This window comes from Pinus tabuliformis, chromosome X (genome assembly GCF_031772625.1).
Source record: "Pinus tabuliformis cultivar Carrire ecotype Pingquan chromosome X, CPIR1, whole genome shotgun sequence".
NCBI lineage: Eukaryota > Viridiplantae > Streptophyta > Pinopsida > Pinales > Pinaceae > Pinus > Pinus tabuliformis.
This window is the reverse complement of record NC_142308.1, coordinates 1465916038-1465935995: the sequence shown is the minus strand read 5'-3', so window position 1 is coordinate 1465935995 and position 19958 is coordinate 1465916038.

Below are 19958 nucleotides of genomic sequence, written 5' to 3'. Positions count from 1 at the left end.
TTAACCAATAGACCTTGAAGAGATAGATTTGAAAACTACAAATGCAACAGATTGGGTCCAATTAGAGGAGGCTCCTCTTTTAAGCCTACATGACTTGAAGAACTTTGAGAGTCAAGAAAGTGGTGGAGTGGGAGGAATCGCTTCTAGCTCTCTCTCTTAAGAGTCTTAGACTCTTAGTTACTAATTTTTTCTAATTAGTATGTAGTTATTTGTAAAATTTTAGAAGCAGTTGCTTCTAGTTCTATGTAGTCACTAGTTAGGAGTCATGACTCAGTACTTTGGATCATGTTTGGACTCATAACATATATGAGATGCCTATTCATTCATGATATTTTGGACATCTATTGATATTATGAATTGTTTGGACATGGCTTTACTGAATATCAATGAAAAATGTTTTTTTTTTTTTTAATTCAATATATGTGTATATTTTTATTTATTGAATTCATTGATTTTTTCCCGATTTTTCCCCAATCTGATTAAAATTCTTAGCTCTTTTGCCTCGCCAATTTATTGTCTATTTCGAGTCTGGGAACATTGGTTACAAGTTTCATTCTTCACTTATGAGTACTAAAATGTGCTAGAGAGTGCCAATGCATGCTGAGGAGGGAGTACTAGGACAACACAAGGGAGCACTAGGTCAAAATGCATGGAAGTGAATAAATATGAGGGTGAGTTGGGGAGTGTCAATCAGTGCTAGTTGTCATGCCAAGGAGGGAGTGACAAGGTATTTTAAGAATGGGTAAGGCATGCCAGGGAATATCAGGGAATGTCAAGAAGTGCTACAGTGTGCTAGGTAGTTTAGAGGTGTGCTAACATGTGCCAAATAGTGCCAGGGCATTCCAGGTGCTAAGACATGCTAGGATGTGCAGGGTGCCAGAGCATGCCAATATGCGTCAAGGAATTTCAAGGCAACAAAAGGAATAACCAAGCTAAAATGAAAGGAAATGAACACATAAGTGGGTTAATAAGTTAGGACTTTATCTTTTTCAAAAGGGGCATGCTAAGCACACTATTAATATGTTCCAATACATGCCAAGTGCCAATGTGTGCCAAGTGCTAATTTTTGTCAATGCAATATTATGCCAAGGAGTTCCAGGGAATGCTAGGGACTACAGGGAATGCCAACACATGATAGGGGAGTGCTATACAATGCTATTGCATGCCAACATGTGCTTTGGCGTCCTGCTCATGGCAAGATGTTCTAGGTACAAAGATGTTCCAGGTACAAAGATGTTCCAAGACATGCAAGGTGCCAAGGAATGTTAGTGTATTGTTCCAAAGCATGTTAAGGTGTGCCATGAGTGTTGAGGAGTGCTAGGTCTCTCTCATTAATAGAATTGATAGAGCTTGATTATGTATTAAATAATATAGTTCCTACACACACTAGTGGAACTTTATTTAAAGGAAATTTGCTAGATAATAAACCTAATAGAGATGAATCATGTGTTGACTCATAGGAAGACTATATTCTTATGACTTGAGGGAAATGATACACACTAATTACTTCGTAACAAATTGAATGGATATTATAACCACTATGACCTTGGACACATAATGAAAAAGACTCAAATCATTATATTTTGACAAAAATTATAGTAACAGGTACATAGCATCATAAAAACCTCATTGGAATGATCAATGATGACGATCATTTTTTGACGTCACCAAAAGTAACTAAAAAGAACATTGGTGAGGGTCAATAAAAGATCGTCACTCAAAGTGTCACCAAAGAGAGAATTAGTGATGGGCCTTTAACGACCCTCACCAAAAGTGTCATTGAAAATGGCTTTGGTGACAAATCTTAAAGGACCATCACTATACACACTTACAACAACAATTTTTTAAAGACCGTCACCATATGCGACATTGGTGATGGACCTTAAAGGTCCATCACAGGCATGAAGCATCATCAAAAACTCATTGGAATGATAAATGATGACGAACATTTATTGACCGTCACCAAAAGTAACCAAAAAGATCATTGGTGATGGTCAATAAAAGATCGTCACTAGAAGTGTCACCAAAGAGAGAATTAGTGATGGGCCTTTAACGACCCTCACCAAAAGTGTCATTGAAAATGGCTTTGGTGAAAAACCGTAAAGGACCATCACTATATACACTTACAACAATGCTTTTTTAAAGACCATCACCATATGCGACATTGGTGACGGACCTTAAAGGTCTGTCACAAGCATGACCCTCACCAATGACCTTTTTTCTTGTAGTGATGTGAATAAAGGTGTTGAGGTCGAACATGTACGAGATCATTTGATTGCCAGTCAATAATGAAAACTGTGAACAGACATGAGGATGGTCTCCAAGATGCGCAATACAATCTAGTGAGTGTGAATAATGAATCATTCAACCGGGAGCCAATAATGAAACCACCCAATTAAACACAAGGTAAACTGCCACTAATGTTTGCAAGTTCCAAGGCACTGATATGTTTCTGGACCTTCTTTCTAGATAGAGTGTTGAAGTCGATAGGAAGAGATCTGTCTAAAGGTAGGAAATAATGTGTCCTACATCAGTCGACATGAAACGGGACAAGGATGATTGTTTTTGAAGATAAATTTTGAGCAATGGGTCAACTCAACAGAGGGCATGATGGAAGTATATGAGTGAAGGTTGATACAGGAAGTAGAGGATAAAGGAATCCCTTGAACAATAGAAGGCATAACACAAAGGTTTAACCAAGAAACTTTAGACTCCTGATCTCTAAATAGTGTTAGGATACAGAGATGCAGGAACATCAAAGTATATAGGCCAAACTCATAGGATGGTAAGGTTCATCTGAGAAGATGTAAAAAAGGAGGTTTTGCTGAGGGAGTGCCATGTTCAAGAGAATGATTGCTAGAAAAAACGATTTCCAAATACAAACATAGAGCAACTGTGTTGTGCAATTTTTGCACATCTAATTAAATTTAACGAGTCTAGATGGTTAACTCGATGGTCTTTTCATGTTTAGAGAGTCTGAAAACACCGTAAAGAGCAACTCCAGGGGAGTCCCTTTGTCATAGTTGATAACCGAGTGCGACAAAGATTTAATAGTATACCTGACACAGTTCCATTTCTGTAAGTTAGTTTATTGAGTTTGGATAAAGTGATAAACCTATGCTCAATAGATGTTTGCCTCAATTTGTTACGAGTACGAGGGGACAAAGTAAACTCGATATTCTTTGTGAAATTTTAATGAGTCATGCAAAGACAAACTCAATAGATCTTCATCAAATTCTAATGAGTCAAATGAAGAAAACTAAATATATCTTTTTCAGTTTAATGAGCGAAGGAAAAAGAGATAAAATAACTGCTCATGCCTTCTTCGTAGATTTAATGAGCCTTGTTGGGCATGGGATCCCCCAAGGGAAGTTTTGGGGCTAAAAGCCCATATTTTGGTCACAAATTGTAACTTCAATGTAAAAGCTCCACATTTTGTGGGCACAGAGCGTGTAGCTTGTAAATGATTCATAGGGTTGTCCGCCCTTAATTGTGTAATGTAAGGTCGGCTATAGAGATATACCCATGGTTTGTGGACCATGGGATTGTATAAATAGAGCGAGGCTCTAAGTTGTAGAGCAATGAATTTAAGGATCATGGAATAGAAGCATAGTGGAAGATCTAAGGGAAAAGTTGAGTCTTTGGGTTGTAGAGTAGGAGAAGGCTCTGTAGCTGAGTGTGTAGAGGCCTAGTAGTCTGCAACTAAGTGCGCAGACCCCTACAGTTGAGTGCACAGGGCAGATTGAGTCTGTAACAGTTGAAGCATTAATAAAGAAAAGTTTTATATCATTCCTGTGTATTTATCTCCTGTTTTCTGCATTGAATGTATTGGGTATAAATTGCATTTATTTTGTTTATGTGGCGTGTGAACATGTATGAATATGTTGAATAAGTGAATGCAAGATCAAATATATGTTTATGCAAAGTTAACTAACCTTAGTAAGAAGATAAGTAAGATCCGTGGTATAATTTAGGGAAATAGCGCAAATCATTGCCATAGCAGCATGAAATCACCTCAGCCCTTGGTTAGGGCTGTGCGAAGGCAATTATAACAGATCAAAAAGGTCTCACAGATCATCACAACACACGAAGTGACCTGCTCAAAGGTAGGCACAGTTGGACTAAATTGACACCTCAGACATCTCAAGGGTGTGGAAACTTGGTTCCAGCATCCCCCCATATTGTTTTGGGTGAGACTTCAGTCCACGCTCCACAGGTTGATGCCGAAAGGGCCAGTAGTGTAGGGATTTGTTTGGCTAAATAACTCTGAAACTCGGTTAGGCCCCATCAACCCAACAAATGATTTTGTTGCTGGGACCGAAATCTGCATAGAGATGTTTGATGTCGTATCATTGGAATCTAATTAAGAAGGAAATTGAAGGCTAGTTGGAAAGAAGAATTCACGAGTTCGCAGTGCAAGAAAACAGGAACCCGAAACTATCAAAATAAGAGTGGTTAGACTGCTACCTGTACACAGAGATCCACGAAATTTTCTTCATGTCTTTCCCTACTGATCTGTACGAGTGGATTGTGAAGCTAACAGATAGCTAAGGAAGGTGGAAACTTGAGAATCCTATTGTGTAGACCCCAGAATTAGTACGAAGGTTGGAAGCATCGGAGGATAAGATCACGTGCATCGTTGATCATTGGCTCGATCAAATTATAGGAGGATTCATTAGTAAGTTCGCGTTCGACACCTCAGTCAGCTACAACGAGGCAAAGCGATGCTTTCTCAAAGGAATGTGAGGTAAGTACATAAAGTCTCTGAATACTTGGATTAAAATGCTATTGTGCGAAAAGAGGGTTATGCACTTACCTTAATGTTCAGGGCTATGCGAAGTGGAAAAAATTACAGGAACGAAGGAAATAAGGGACCAGAAAATAACCCCTTGGTTTCACCTCCGCGAGGGGACGAGGAAGAAATCGCGAAGGTCTCACCACAAAGTGCGATCCATTTGATAAGGCAAAGAATTCCGCGAATACTACCCCCACCCACACGTCCACCAACTTCACTGCCATTACCTCCATCTTCACCTGTACCACCTCCGCCACCACTGCAATTCAATATGGCAAGCACAATAAAGTTTCTTGTGTTCAAGGGATTGGGAAATGAGGATCAAAACCAATTTTGGTTCGTTGTAAGAGCTGTATGGGAAGCACAAGTAGTTACAAATGATAATATAAAGAAAGCAACACTGGTTAGCACCCTACAATACCACACGCTGACTTGGTATATTAAGCACTCCAATGATAATCCAAATGTGGGAATCACGGATATCCAAGCAGTGCTAAACAAATAATTTAGCAAGCCGAAGTCTGAAGCATAGTCGATCATTGGATTCAAAGAGATTATGATGCTACTAGGTGAGACTCCTTGGGAGTTGGATTAGAGGCTGAAGTGTATGATTCGTGAAGCTAATATGAATCTGACAGATGGACAACATCGTGAATGGTTTGTATCATCGCTAACACCACATCTGAGGAGTGCGCTATCACAACAGAAGTTAACAACTCAGGCAAAGGCCTTAGAGATCACAATGACGCTGCATGAGACCCCTATTCAGGATCCTAACTTTGGATTTCAGTAGATCCACGTGCAGCTGAAGAATTTATGCCTGGAGATGTAGAGTCTGAAATAGGACAAGACGGCTCGACCAGAAGTGCACGAAGAGGTGTGGTGCATAAAATGCAAAGGTCAATGTCATGACAAGGAACACTACTCAGTTTTCACGAATTACCTCATAAGAGGAGGACCGATGTCGTTAAGGCCGGAAGTGCAAGCAGGACCTAGCACGGTGCATGTTTTGTGGTGCGCGATTTGTCAAATGGGTGGAAAACATGCTACGAACAATTGCCATTTGTAACAGAAGTATACAAAAAATTCGCAGCAATTGTTCTGCAACTTTTGTAGGTCAGTGGGACACAATGAGTGCACTTGTAGAAGCTATGAGTTGATGATGGCTAGAACTCCCACCTACAGAGTTCAGGCCGAATCGCAGCTCCTAGACCAGAATGCAGGAGTGGCACAAATAGGATTTCAGGGGCCCGAACGAGGCCGAGGTGGAGGAGGACTTGGAAGAGATCACGAACAGTTGATATGCTACAATTGCGGAGGGCCAGGACATTATGCCCGTGATTGTACAAACCCAAAGCATCCATCATGTTTTTATTGCAACTTGTTTGATCATGAGACCAAAGGTTGTCCTACACTGATAGCTAGGATATGCGACAAAGGAGCACTACCGCCTCCCCCAACTCGGAACCTGCAGATGATGAGGTCTGAACTGTGTGAGGAAGATCCAAATGTGAAAATTGTGCTCCGAAGTGGAATCGCAATGGGAGATGACAAAGGCAAACAACTAGAAGATAGTACTTGGGTTCATAAAGCTTCGGTGAAAGAATCGGAGTTTGATTTGGAGTGCAATCGGGAAACCTTCATGGAAGCTAAGAAGAGCTTCGCGGAGGCCTCCACTTCAGGAAGCAAAGATAGACCGGAGCTGTAGATGGACCCATACATTCTCACAACGCTCTTGGAAACATGTATGAAGTTACTACGCAACAGTAAAGCTGTAAAGGGTGTTAGAGTCGGTCTTGTCAGTCCTCCGTTAGAGATAAAAACTCTTTCTACATTTAATTTTTAGGTGTCTCGCTCCATTCACTCAGCTGCATTCCGCTAGGGGCATGCCATTATCTGACAGAAGGGCCTTATCATTCATTCCCCTCATGCCTTGTACCTGTTGGCTTAGGTCTTTTCATCAATGTGTATTAAAGTCCATGACAGTCAAAGTTTGATCTTTTAGTGGACGAGAGTCATTTCGGTCATTAAGTCTAGGGATTAGTCATTAGGTCTTCAAACAATGTCCAATAAAGCCAGCAAGGCTAGAGGGAGGCTCTTATAAAGTTGTGATTCAAAGATTTTCATCGTCATATCGATAGATTACGATTGTTCTTCAAAACTCTGTTTTGAAGAAAAGTCAACAGTTTGCCATTTGTAATAAGTTTCAAAAGTTTCTCAGTGGATTTCTCCAAGTGCAGCCCTGGTATCCTGAGCCAAATTCCATGTCAGCTACCCCTGCAAAAAATTGCCAAAAATTTCATCATTTTAGCCGAAGAAATCAAAAGGAAGTGTGAAAAGCACAGTTGTATTAATTGTGAAAAAGTGCCAAAATGAAAACATTACAAAATGGGTTTTGGAGGAAGAAAAAATCAAATCCAACTCTTGCAACATATTTCTCCAAGTTATATAAATCATTTGTGACAAGTTACATTCATGAAATCTTCTACCAAAGTTGAATTTGGAGGTTGAAGAACAAACCGCAGTTGAAAGGCCGTGACTATGTCAAAGGATTGGAGCGCGGCGCACATGTGGAGAAGTGCGGCACACATAGAGCGCGCGGTGCACTAGGGATTTCTGCCTAGTGCTAATTCAAACAGGCGTGACGCACACATAGGGCGCAACACACTAGGTTCTTGGCGCGGCGCATATACACAGAAGCCCGATTTTGCTCAGAATTTGCAACCAATCACCTTCAATCCCTTGAATTTTCTAGGTGGGGTCAATCACTTAGTGTTTCATCCATTTTTATGTTAGTATGATGATAGTTCATGGCGGCTTATGGTTGCACAAAAAATCTTAAACCCTACCACTTAAAATCACCAAAGCAAATGTTGTTAGGGTTACAAACTCATTTTGTTGGTGCCAAGGTTCTTCCTCCATTCCATTTTTCCTTCTTTCCCTCATTCCCTTCTCCCCTATTCCACTTTTTCCATTTCTCCCTATCCTAAATTTCTACTAAAATCCTATTCCCTATCCCCTCCGCACATTTGTCAAAGGTAAAACCCCAAACCCTACCCCATATAAATTTTCCTAACACCCCAAACCCTACCCCATATAAAATCTCCTAAACACCCTAATCCCTTCATATTATTCCCCTTCCTAACAGCCCCTTGTTGCATTTTCCCCTTGGTGACAGATTTCAACACCAAAAAGAGCAGTTCAACCACAGTTCATACACAGCAGTAATCTTGTCTTCAAGGTATTTTGTATAGCAGTCATGGCATCTGAGCATTCATCGGACTATGAGGTGGAAACCCAAAGTGACTCTCCCTTGGAGGAACAGGCACCCCGGAGGCCTCATAAGAGTGGCAGACATGTTAGAGAAGAATCGACCACCCTTACAGAATTGCAGGCCTATCCTCTTGCTATGTCCTATTTTCAGCATCAGTCATGCTATGAGTTTTTTCATAAGGTGGCTAGTGCCCAATTTCATCATGAGTTGGCTCGCCTTTTTGTGCTGCACTTGCACGGAGATCAAGCTATCTTGGCTGGTGTCACCTTCACACTTACTCCAGAATCTGTCTCATTAGCGATCGGTATACCGAACATTGGTGAACCATGGCACAAGAAACAGAAGATTGACCGGCAGCATTATGAGCCTGACATCAAAACCAGTTTCTTAAGGCAGCTCAAGAGAGTGTTTCCATTCCGGTATCTGAAAGATGAATATGCTCCACTAATGAGATTGATAATGAAATATTTCAGCTGTGAGGGGCAATTCTCTCGTCTTTATGATTATCACATAAGGTTGTTCATGCATTTCACCAGGGTACGGATGATGAACATTCCATATTTCATTTGCCGAAACATAGAGAGGATGACCACCTTTATACAGCGCAAAACACCTCAGCAGCAACTTAATAGTGTCTATCATTTTGCTCTTATTAAGATTTTGGTGGTTCATCAGCTTGGATTGCAGAGCATCACTTGGGATGATTTCATCTCTCGTGATTTCTTTAGAGCTTCACGGAGAGTATCAGAGGTTAAGCATGAGGGTGAACCTTCTCATCGGTATGAGCACCATGAGACTGCTAGTATGCCGATATTCGTCACATATCAGAGGGGTGCTAGACATTTGTTTGCAGCTACAAAGCGAGTGTTATCTGCACCCGGGGTGGAAGGGGCCTCGCTTCCTCCATCAGCATCACAGGAATAGGAAAAAGGCAAGGAGCCAATGCAGGATGAGGGGCCTTCAGGTGAGCCATCAGGTGAATGAGAAATCGACTCCATTCTCCTTCATGATGATGATACAGATACGGGTCCACAAAGCACCAAACTTAGAGAGATCATCCAGGAGCAGCAATCAGAGATCGAAGCCTTATCCCTTGACTTGGAGAGGGCTAAGTGGAACATGAAATATCTGGAGCAGAGGAACAAACAGCTTGAGGATCAGCAAGCGATCATGGAGCTACAAAACATTCGTGAGAATTGCCAAGCTACGCAAAGGAGAAGAGTTGAGCTCACATCATTGGAGCAAGAGATTAATGAAGATCGGGAGGCCAACCTCGAGAGAGTTAACATGCACTTAGAGAGGCTGTTGGAAAAGGCCAACAAGGACCATGCATTGCTAAGACACATGGCTTCCCACTACATGGCACGAAACAAAGTGTGCAAGGCCCGAATCAAGAATTTGAAGGCGAAATTAAGGAAGGCAATCAAGAAGAAAAAGAGGCAAAGGGAGCTCGATCGACTTTAGATACTGGCCGAAGCCTCTTTAGCCCAGCATAACACTTGATAAGGAATCTCCAGCCCAAATTTCAAGAAATTTGGGGCATTTTTGGGATTTTTGGAAATTTTTGTGCAAAAAACAGGGTTTTTCTCCCTGTGCACCGCGCCACGTGGCGCGCGCTTACAGTAGGGAGCTCTAAATGACAAAAGGTTTACATTTTTGGATTTTCCATGGGAAATCATGATTTTTGGTGCATGACCAAGAAGTTTGGGCCAATTTTGAGTCCTCAGGAGGTCAAAAACATCCAAAAAATGACCTCTCTGCCCCTATTTTGACACACAGGAAGCAGTCTTGGGAGATTGCAGTTTTTGAGGGGCAAATGGGCACCAAATTCAGAAATTCCACTTGGGTTGGAGAGAAGACAGGCAGGGATTTCCAACAAGCACACTTGGAATCAATTTGGACTTCAAAAGGTGCCTCAAAACCAGCTCCAAAGTGGCCCGACGCATATAGTTTTTGGCGCGACGCACAGAGACCCAAAGGCCAAAATCACTCCCGCTTCGCGAAATTTCAATTCGCAATTTTCTCCAAGTGGGCCGGCTCATTTACAATAAATTTTTCCCGGCATCAAAGGAAAAGTTTAAGAATCATTTTTGGCTTCTATCCAAGTGGCCAAATGAAGGCGAACAGCCACCAAAAAAATATGCGCTCATATTTGCTTTTTTATAATTGGTCCTCATAGAAAATTGAATGTAACTGCTGATGTTTGGCTCTTCATCTCCTGGGTGGATCGACTTTCTCATGGCAAAGCTTATTTATTATATTGAGAGTCATTTTGTAAAGGGTTGGAATTTATGGGAAACTGTGGGAGAGAAACTCAGTTACTCACTGTACATTTTGACAGAGAATTAATGAAAAGTTGTAGCTCTGGTTCATGAGATTCCTATGGCGTGAGTTTAGCAAATGTATTTCCTTTCTATTTCATATGTATTTTGTTATGTTTCACAGTTCATTCATATTCATTTCCAGTGAAATATTTTAAGTAAGAAAAGGTAGAATTCAGCTCACTACTCTGCTTTGGGAAAGTTTTCACATTCTATGTTTTCTTCTGTTGAAAAGGATTCATGTATTTATGCCCTTTTCACCCTCTTAAACAATCTTTCCACTTCATATTATTTCAAATCTAATTGCTAGACTTGCTGCCTGTCTTGCCTCATGAAATAATCTGTGCCTTTGAGTTAAATTCTCTGCTCGTTCTTTTCCTTGGTCCCATACATCCCAGAAAACTCAGTCATTCATCAAAATACCTCTTTCATATTTATTTACCTAGCCTAAAATCAGTATCCATTTTAAGTCATCCTCAGACCCTATTCATTTATTTTTTACTAAGTTAACCTGGAGAGAGCCCTCTCCTATCCTTGTAGGGCTAGCTACGAGGCTGAGCATGGTATGGTTTATCTTGAATCCTGCCTTCCTTTAGCCTAAGGCAGATTTAGGCTCTAACATAGTGGTGACCATACTGGGGAAGAAAATGGTTTGCTGGTAGATTGTCTTCCCCCAGTACATATCTCAAGTTCAGAGCTGATTGTTGATGGTGAACAACGATCAGACATAAGAAGGATGGAATCATTCACCTGGCGACTCCATTCACTGAAGAATCCAGCAATCAGTGCTTCATGTTAACTCCACTAGAGGACTAACTTTTTCTTTGCGAAAATGGAAGGATCTTACACAAAGTTTGGGTATCCAAAGTGGAATGGTATTCAAGACCTACTCTGATTTCTTGTGAATTACTTCTTTGATGTTCTTGAAGTTGCCCTGAAAGTTTTTCAGAACTTGTTGTATGATAAAGGTGATCAAAATCTTCAATCGACCCATTCAAAAAGCATAAATGCTAAGTTTCCCTTTGATCTTGGCCTCCTTACTTTTCCTACATCTTATGATGATTCTCTGCAAAGTGATGAGCCTAAATAAAACAAAACTGATCCCATAGCTCTTGTATATATTCCTACAGCTGTTATAATCCCAGATAGGTATAAACCTCTTGTTTTACCTTCTGTTCTTCATGCTTTCCCCAAAAACTATGATCTATACTTGCTAAGATTTGACGGTGAATGTAAGAATGTCAATGCTGAGCAACATGTGCAGAATGTTGAGACTTTTCTAGACCTTTTTGAAATTGATGAAGAAGATGTCAGTATAAGGCTTTTTGCTCTTTCTTTGCAAGGCAAAGTCAAGAGTTGGTTCAAAGCCCTGCCTGATGCGAGCATCACAGATTTACAACAATTCATCAAAGTTTTTCTTGACAGGTGGAGGATCGGACAGAACCTTTTCCTTATCGTAGAAGAGTATAATCAGCTGAAAAGAGTGCTAGGGGAGATAGTACAACAATTTTCAGCCAGATTTAATCAAGTTTATTATTCAATGTCGGTTGATATAAGACCCCCTCCTAGATATGCTCTCTTGAATTACCCGGGTGCCTTTGATCCGGAAATGGAGTTTCAGCTGAGAGAAAAGAATGTCGCAACACTTGAAGAGATGCAGAAAAGTCCAGTAAATGTAGAGGCTCACTTTTTGATCATAAGGGCAAGGTTGAAAGAAGAAGAGATGAAAAATGCGGATCCAAAGAAAACGACACCTTTAGAGGAAAAGATTGACATTTTGGTGAGTGCAGTAGAAGAGATAGTGTGGAAAATGACTGCAAAAGATGAGAATGACGTTCATGAACAAGTTGTTGATCCAAAACATATTGTTTCTTGTCTCAGTTGTCCTAATGATTGTTTTGTAGATCATCTTGAGGAAGAAAGACATTATGATATGACATGTATGCTTGATGATGTGTTTTATACTGACGATTTGCCTCAGTTTGATCAGTATGATGATGATGATTATGTTCTCCAAACAGAAGCTAATCTTGCAGACAAATCAGCAGCCAGTTTGTGGGATGAGGAAGTTCACTTACAGCAGCTCGAGTACAGTGACCAACCGATACATATCAGCTATGACAATGGTGAGGAAAGTGCAGCAAATTGGGAAGTAAGTGAAGGATCTTTACCTTTTTGCTTTGATTCATGTCAGTTCATCAGAGACAATTTCTGTGCAATCACAAATCAGCTGTCGACTAGTCTTGATCTGGAGCCTCTTGAGGGCGATGAAAACTTAGTGCTAGAATTCTCATATTCAAATTTCCAGCCCCCAAATGCCATTAGTTGTCAAGTTGCGGATGAGGACATGAAAGCTGGCACATGCGATCAAATGATACAAGAAGATTCCTTACCTTTCTGTTTTGAATCATTTCAGTTTTTGAGAGGTAAATTGCATAGTAAATGTTCAAATGAGCAGCCTATAGGAAATCAAAAATCTCTTAGTTCTAATATTGAGGATGAGACAGATGGCGAAATTCTTGAGCAAGTTGTTAATAAGAAATCTTCCCCTGAAATGATTGACGAAATCATTTTGGATATAAAACCCTCTCTAGCACCAGATTCATAGCCACCAAACACAATTGAAGGTCAGATTACAGATGAAGGTGTGGCAGTCGAAGTACATGACCTAATGATGCAAGAGGATTCTATACCCTTTTGTTTTGAAATATTTCAGTTTATAAGTAGAATCTTCGTAATATCTCTAAAGAAAAAGATGAACAGCCAATAGGATGTCATACAGTTTCAATAGATACATCACAGTAGTCCCCTCAAGTTTTTGATGATCCTTTTGCTCATGTGTTAGATTCTGTTTGCTGTAAAAATTCTTCTCCATCAACCAACCATGTGACAAAAGAGAATGTTGATAATAATATGATTCCGAGGCCACCTTCATTGTCTTGTTTAACAAATTTTTCATTACAAAGCTCAGATCAAAGTTTGCAGTCATATGAGGAGATTGATAAAGGAGACTTTTGTTCTGATTGGAAACAACAACAGAGTTTGGTCCTTCATGAAATTCAGGATCCTTTTGACAGCTTGCTACAATCATCAGAGAAAGACAATGCAGATGCGAGGAAAGGTTCAATATCCAGCTATGAAGATTACTTGTACTAGAGCAGTAATATGTTAATGAAAATCAATGGCGATGCTTATGAAGATCCTTTTGCAGCATTCCTGAAGTCATCCAGCCAATTTATGCTTTGCAAGTTTATCAACAGTGAACTTGATTCCAAGTTTCCATGGAAGTTTCCTTTCGATTCTTCCCTTTTCCTAAGCATCATAAAGCATTTGGGAAGAGATCAAATATCAACCATGATGCTCACATGGTTACATTGGTTGTTCCATTTCGCTTGATCGGGTGGTGGAAAGAGTAATTAGAGTAGGTTTGATGAATAAGCTCAAATATGAGCATATTTCTAGTTTGTTAGTTATCATTTAGCCATGTCTGGTTTTATTATGGTCTTTCAGTTTCAGTGTTCAGTCAGAGTCCATCTGCATAATATCAGTTTCCGTGTTTTGACTCCATAGCCTAATGGATGAAGGCACTGTCTGCTCACCCAAAGATTTGTCGTTCTTGGCACCTCCAAGGAGCTACCATCCCCCATTGGAGCCAATGTTAGAGTCGATCTTGTCAGTCCTCCGTCAGAGATCAAAACTCTTTCTGCATTTCATTTTTAGGTGTCTCACTCCATTCACTCAGCTGCATTCCACTAGGGGCATGCCATTATCTGACGGAAGGGCCTTATAATTCATTCCCCTCATGCCTTGTACCTGCTGGCTTAGGTCTTTTCATCAATGTGTATTAAAGTCCATGACAGTCAAAGTTTGATCTTTTAGTGGATGAGAGTCATTTCGGTCATTAAGTCCAGGGATTAGTCATTAGGTCTTCAAACAATGTCCAATAAAGCCAGCAAGGCTAGAGGGAGGCTCTTATAAAGTTGTGATTCAAAGATTTTCATCGTCATATCGATAGATTACTACTGTTCTTCAAAACTCTGTTTTGAAGAAAAGTCAACAGTTTGCCATTTGTAATAAGTTTCAAAAGTTTCTCAGTGGATTTCTCCAAGCACAGCCCTGGTCTCCTTAGCCAAATTCCATGTCGGCTACCCCTGCAAAAAATTTCCAAAAATTTCATCATTTTAGTCGAAGAAATCAAAAGGAATTGTGAAAAGCATAGTTGTATTAATTGTGAAAAAGTGCCAAAGTGAAAACATTACAAAATGGGTTTTGGAGGAAGAAAAAATCAAATCCACCTCTTGCAACATATTTCTCCAAGTTATATAAATCATTTGTGACAAGTTACATTCATGAAATCTTCTAGCAAAGTCAAATTTGGAGGTTGAAGAACAAACCGCAGTTGAAAGGTCGTGATTGTGTCAAAGGATTGGAGCGCGGCACACAGGTGGAGAAGCGCGACGCACTGGGGATTTCTGCCCAGTGCTAATTCAAACGGGCGCGATGCACACAGAGGGCGTGGCACATTGGGTTCTTGATGCGGTGCATATACACAGAAGCCCGATTTTGCTCAGAATTTGCAACCAATCGCCTTCAATCCCTTGAATTTTCCAGGTGGGGTCAATCTGTCAATGTTTCATCCATTTTTATGTTAGTATGATGATAGCTCATGGCGGCTTATGGTTGCACAAAAAATATTAAACCCTACCACTTAAAATCACCAAAGCAAATGCTGTTAGGGTTACAAACTCATTGTGTTGGTGCCAAGGTTCTTCCTCCATTCCATTTTTCCTTCTTGCCCTCATTCCCTTCTTCCCTATTCCACTTTTTCCATTTCTCCCTATCCTAAATTGCTACTAAAATCCTATTCCCTATCCCCTCCGCACATTTGTCAAAGGTAAAACCCCAAACCCTACCCCATATAAATTTTCCTAACACCCCAAACCCTACCCCATATAAAATCTCCTAAACTCCCTAATCCCTTCATATTATTCCCCTTCCTAACAACCCCTTGTTTCATTTTCCCCTTGGTGACAGATTTCAACACCAAAAAGAGCAGTTCAACCACAGTTCATACACAGCAGTCATCTTGTCTTCAAGGTATTTTGTATAGCAGTCATGGCATCTGAGCATTCATCGGACTATGAGGTGGAAACCCAAAGTGACTCTCCCTTGGAGGAACAGGCACCCCAGAGGCCTCATAAGAGTGGCAGACATGTTAGAGAAGAACCGACCACCCTTACAGAATTGCAGGCCTGCCCTCTTGCTATGTCCTATTTTCAGCATCAGTCATGCTATGAGTTTTGTCATAAGGTGGCTAGTGTCCAATTTCATCATGAGTTGGCTCGCCTTTTTGTGCTACACTTGCACGGAGATCAAGCTATCTTGGCTAGTGTCACCTTCACACTTACTCCAGAATCTGTCTCATTAGCGACCGGTATACCGAACATTGGTGAACCATGGCACAAGAAACAAAAGATTGACCGGTAGCATTATGAGCCTTACATCAAAACCAGTTTCTTAAGGCAGCTCAAGAGAGTGTTTCTATTCCGGTATCTAAAAGATGAATATGCTCCACTAATGAGATTGATAATGAAATATTTCAGCTGTGAGGGGCGATTCTCTCGTCTTTATGCTTATCACATTAGGTTTCTCATGCATTTCACCAAGGTACGGATGATGAACATTCTGTATTTCATTTGCCGGAACATAGAGAGGATGACCACCTTTATACAGCGCAAAACACCTCAGCAGCAACTTAACATGTCTATCATTTTTCTCTTATTAAGATTTGGTGGTTCATCAGCTTGGATTGCAGGGCATCACTTGGGATGATTTCATCTCGCGTGATTTCTTTAGAGCTTCACGGAGAGTATCAGAGGTTAAGCATGAGGGTGAACCTTCTCATCGGTATGAGCGCCATGAGACTGCTAGTATGCCGATATTCGTCACATATCATAGGGGTGCTAGACATTTGTTTGCATTAGCAAAGCGAGTGTTATCTCCACCCGGGGTGGAAGGGGCCTCGCTTCCTCCATCATCATCACAAGAACAGGACAAAGGCAAGGAGTCAATGCAGGATGAGGGGCCTTCAGGTGAGCCATCAGGTGAACGAGAGACCGACTTCATTCTCCTTCATGATGATGATATAGATACGGGTCCACAAAGTGCCAAACTTAGAGAGATCATCCAGGAGCAGCAATCAGAGATCGAAGCCTTATACCTTTACTTGGAGAGGGCTAAGTGGAACATGAAATATCTAGAGCAGAGGAACAAACATCTTGAGTATCAGCAAGCAATCATGGAGCTAGAAAACATTCACGAGAATCGCCAAGCTGCGCAAAGGAGAAGAGTTGAGCTCACATCATTGGAGCAAGAGATTAATGAAGATCGGGAGGCCAACCTCGAGAGAGTTAACATGCACTTAGAGAGGCTGCTGAACAAGGCCGAGAAGGACCATGCATTACTGATACACATGGATTTCCACTACATGGCGCGAAACAAAGAGTGCAAGGCCCGAATCAGGAATTTGAAGGCGAAATTGAGGAAGGCAATCAAGAAGAAAAAGAGGCAAAGGGAGCTTGATTGACTTCAGATATTGGCCGAAGCCTCTTTAACCCAGCATAACACTTGATAAGGAAGATCCAGCCTAAATTTCAAGAAATTTGGGGCTTTTTTGGGATTTTTGGACATTTTTGTGCGAAAAACAGGGTTTTTCTCCCTATGCACCACGCCACGTGGCGCGCACTTACAATAGGGAGCTCCAAATGAAAAAAGGTTTACATTTTTCTGATTTTCCATGGAAAATCATGACTTTTGGTGCATCGCCAAGAAGTTTGGGCCAATTTTGAGTCCACAGGAGGTCAAAAACACCCAAAAAATGACCTCTCTGCCCCTATTTTGACACAGAGGAAGCAGTCTTGAAAGATTGCAGTTTTGGAGGGGCAAATGGGCACCAAATTCAGAAATTCCACTTGGGTTAGAGAGTAGAAAGGCAAGGATTTCCAAAAATCACACTTGGGCTCAATTTGGACTTTAGAAGGTGCCTCAAAACCAGCTCCAAAGTGGTGCGACGCATATGGTTTTTGGCGTGGCGCACAGAGACCCAAAGGCCAAAATTACTCCCGCTTCGCGAAATTTAGATTCGCAATTTTCTCCAAGTGGGCCCGCTCATTTACAATAAATTTTTCCCGGCATCAAAGGCAAAGTTTAAAAAGCATTTTTGTCTTCTATCCAAGTGGCCAAATGAAGGCGAACAGCCACCCAAAAAATCTGCGCTCATATTTGCTTTTTTCTAATTGGTCATCATAGAAAATTGAATGTAACTATTGATGGTTGGCTCTTCATCTCATGGGTGGATCAAATTTATCACGACAAAGCTTATTTATTTTATTGAGAGTCATTTTGTAAAGGGTTGGAATTTCTAGGAAACTATGGGAGAGAAACTCAGTTACTCATTGTACATTTTGACAAAGAATTAATGAAAAGTTGCAGCTCTGGTTCATGAGATTCCTATGGCGTGAGTTTAGCAAATGTATTTCCTTTCTATTTCATATGTATTTAGTTATGTTTCACAGTTCATTCATATTCATTTCCAGTGAAAGCTTTTAAGTAAGAAAAGGTAGAATTCAACTTGTTGCTCTGTTTTGGGATAGTTTTCACGTTCTATGTTTTCTTCTATTGAAAAGGATTCATGTATTTATGCCCTTTTCACCCTCTTAAACAATCTTTCCACTTCATATTATTTCAAATCTAATTGCTAGACTTGCTGCATGTCTTACCTCACGAAATAATTTGTGCCTTTGAGTTAAATTCTCTGCTCGTGCTGTTCCTTGGTCCCATACATCCCAGAAAACTCAGTCATTCATCAAAATACCTCTTTCATATTTATTTACCTAGCCTAAAATCAGTATCCATTTTAAGTCATCCTCAGACCCTATTTGTTTATTTTTTACTGAGTTGACCCGGAGAGAGCCCTCTCCTGTCCTCATAGGGCTAGCTACGAGGCTGAGCATGGTATGGTGTTATCTTGAATCCTGCCTTCCTTCAGCCTAAGGCAGATTTGAGCACTAACAAAGGGATTGCAGGAACTCATTAACAGATGTGCTTAGATCGGGCGAAGGGAACTGTGTGTAGTCAGGAAGATTGGAAAGCATAATACAAGGAAGGGAAGAGAAATGAGGTTAACCACTCAAATTGGAGAATATGAAATGGACCAAGTAATTTTGGATTTAGGATCAGATGCGAATGTTCTGCCAAAGCAGACATGGGAGTGAATGGGGAGACCTATGCTACAATTCTCTCCTATTCAACTACGAATGGTGAACCAACAGAAGATAATACCCATGGGGAAAGTGCAAGGAATCACTGTGGATATTGAGGGAGCGAGTGCGCTAGAAAACTTTGAATTGATAGAGATTGTTGATGACAGTAATCCCTATCCCATGCTCTTAGGAATTGATTGGGCCACTAACATGAATGGGGTGATTAATTTGAAGAAGCGCAAGATGATTTTTGAGAAGAAGTCACTACGCGTAGTTATACCCCTGGACCCTGCTGAAGGATCGCGTTATACAGAGCCGATGCGCGACTATGAAAGTGATGATGATTTGGACTGCATCTATAAGATAACAACACAAAACTACAACTGGGTGAATCCCACCATGGATGTGTGGCTTGCATGGGAGCGCGAAAGCTCCTTTACTTCAGATTCGGATGAGGAGACAGAGCGATCACAGAATCAGTTACATGAGGTAACTACACTGAATTGTAATATGATGACAAGGTCGTTGCGCTGTGTATCGACAGAAGTAAGAGACCTGCCTACTTATGATGGCCTCAGTGGGGTAGATACCTTCTTGAATAAATTTGAAAGGGAGGTGATGGAAAACAACTCTTCCAGGCCTTCGATTGGGTACTGTGTGCTACACCTGCAAGGTGGTGGGGTTTTCACAAAGGGAGATTTGATGACTGGTGCGAGTGTAGGGGAATGATGCACTTACGATTTGGAAAGACTAGGGTGTGACTGACAGATAAGTACAATGGGTAGGATGATCCACACACGCATCTGGCCAAATGGATGCAGGCCTATGGGGAAAAGCCACAGCGTGAGTGGGTACACCTGTTCTGTCATACCTTGGATGTTATACAAATGAACTAGTATATAGAAATAGAGCTCCACCATGGGACAAGTGAATGGGATGTTCTACGCAAAGGGTTCGTGATGACCTTCAGTTTTGAGGATGAATGGGACAGTATTGATGAAGCGCTACAAGAGGTAAAAGCTACCATCTTTAGGATACCACAGGAGCCGGTAGAATTGATTCAACCTGAATGGGCTACTCAGTTGAGCTATGCACTGGAATGTTATAATGTAAGTTCCAAAGAAGAAGACGAAGATCCATGGAAAATTAACATTATAGAGACGGAAGGCCACTGCGAGGTTTAGGGACCACAAATTGAGAACCCTAACATAACCGCACCAGTGAAGACTAAGCAAATGAATATTGGTACAGAGGCGAAACCTAAAATTATGAATATTGGAGACTATTGGGATGGCCTGACGATGGAT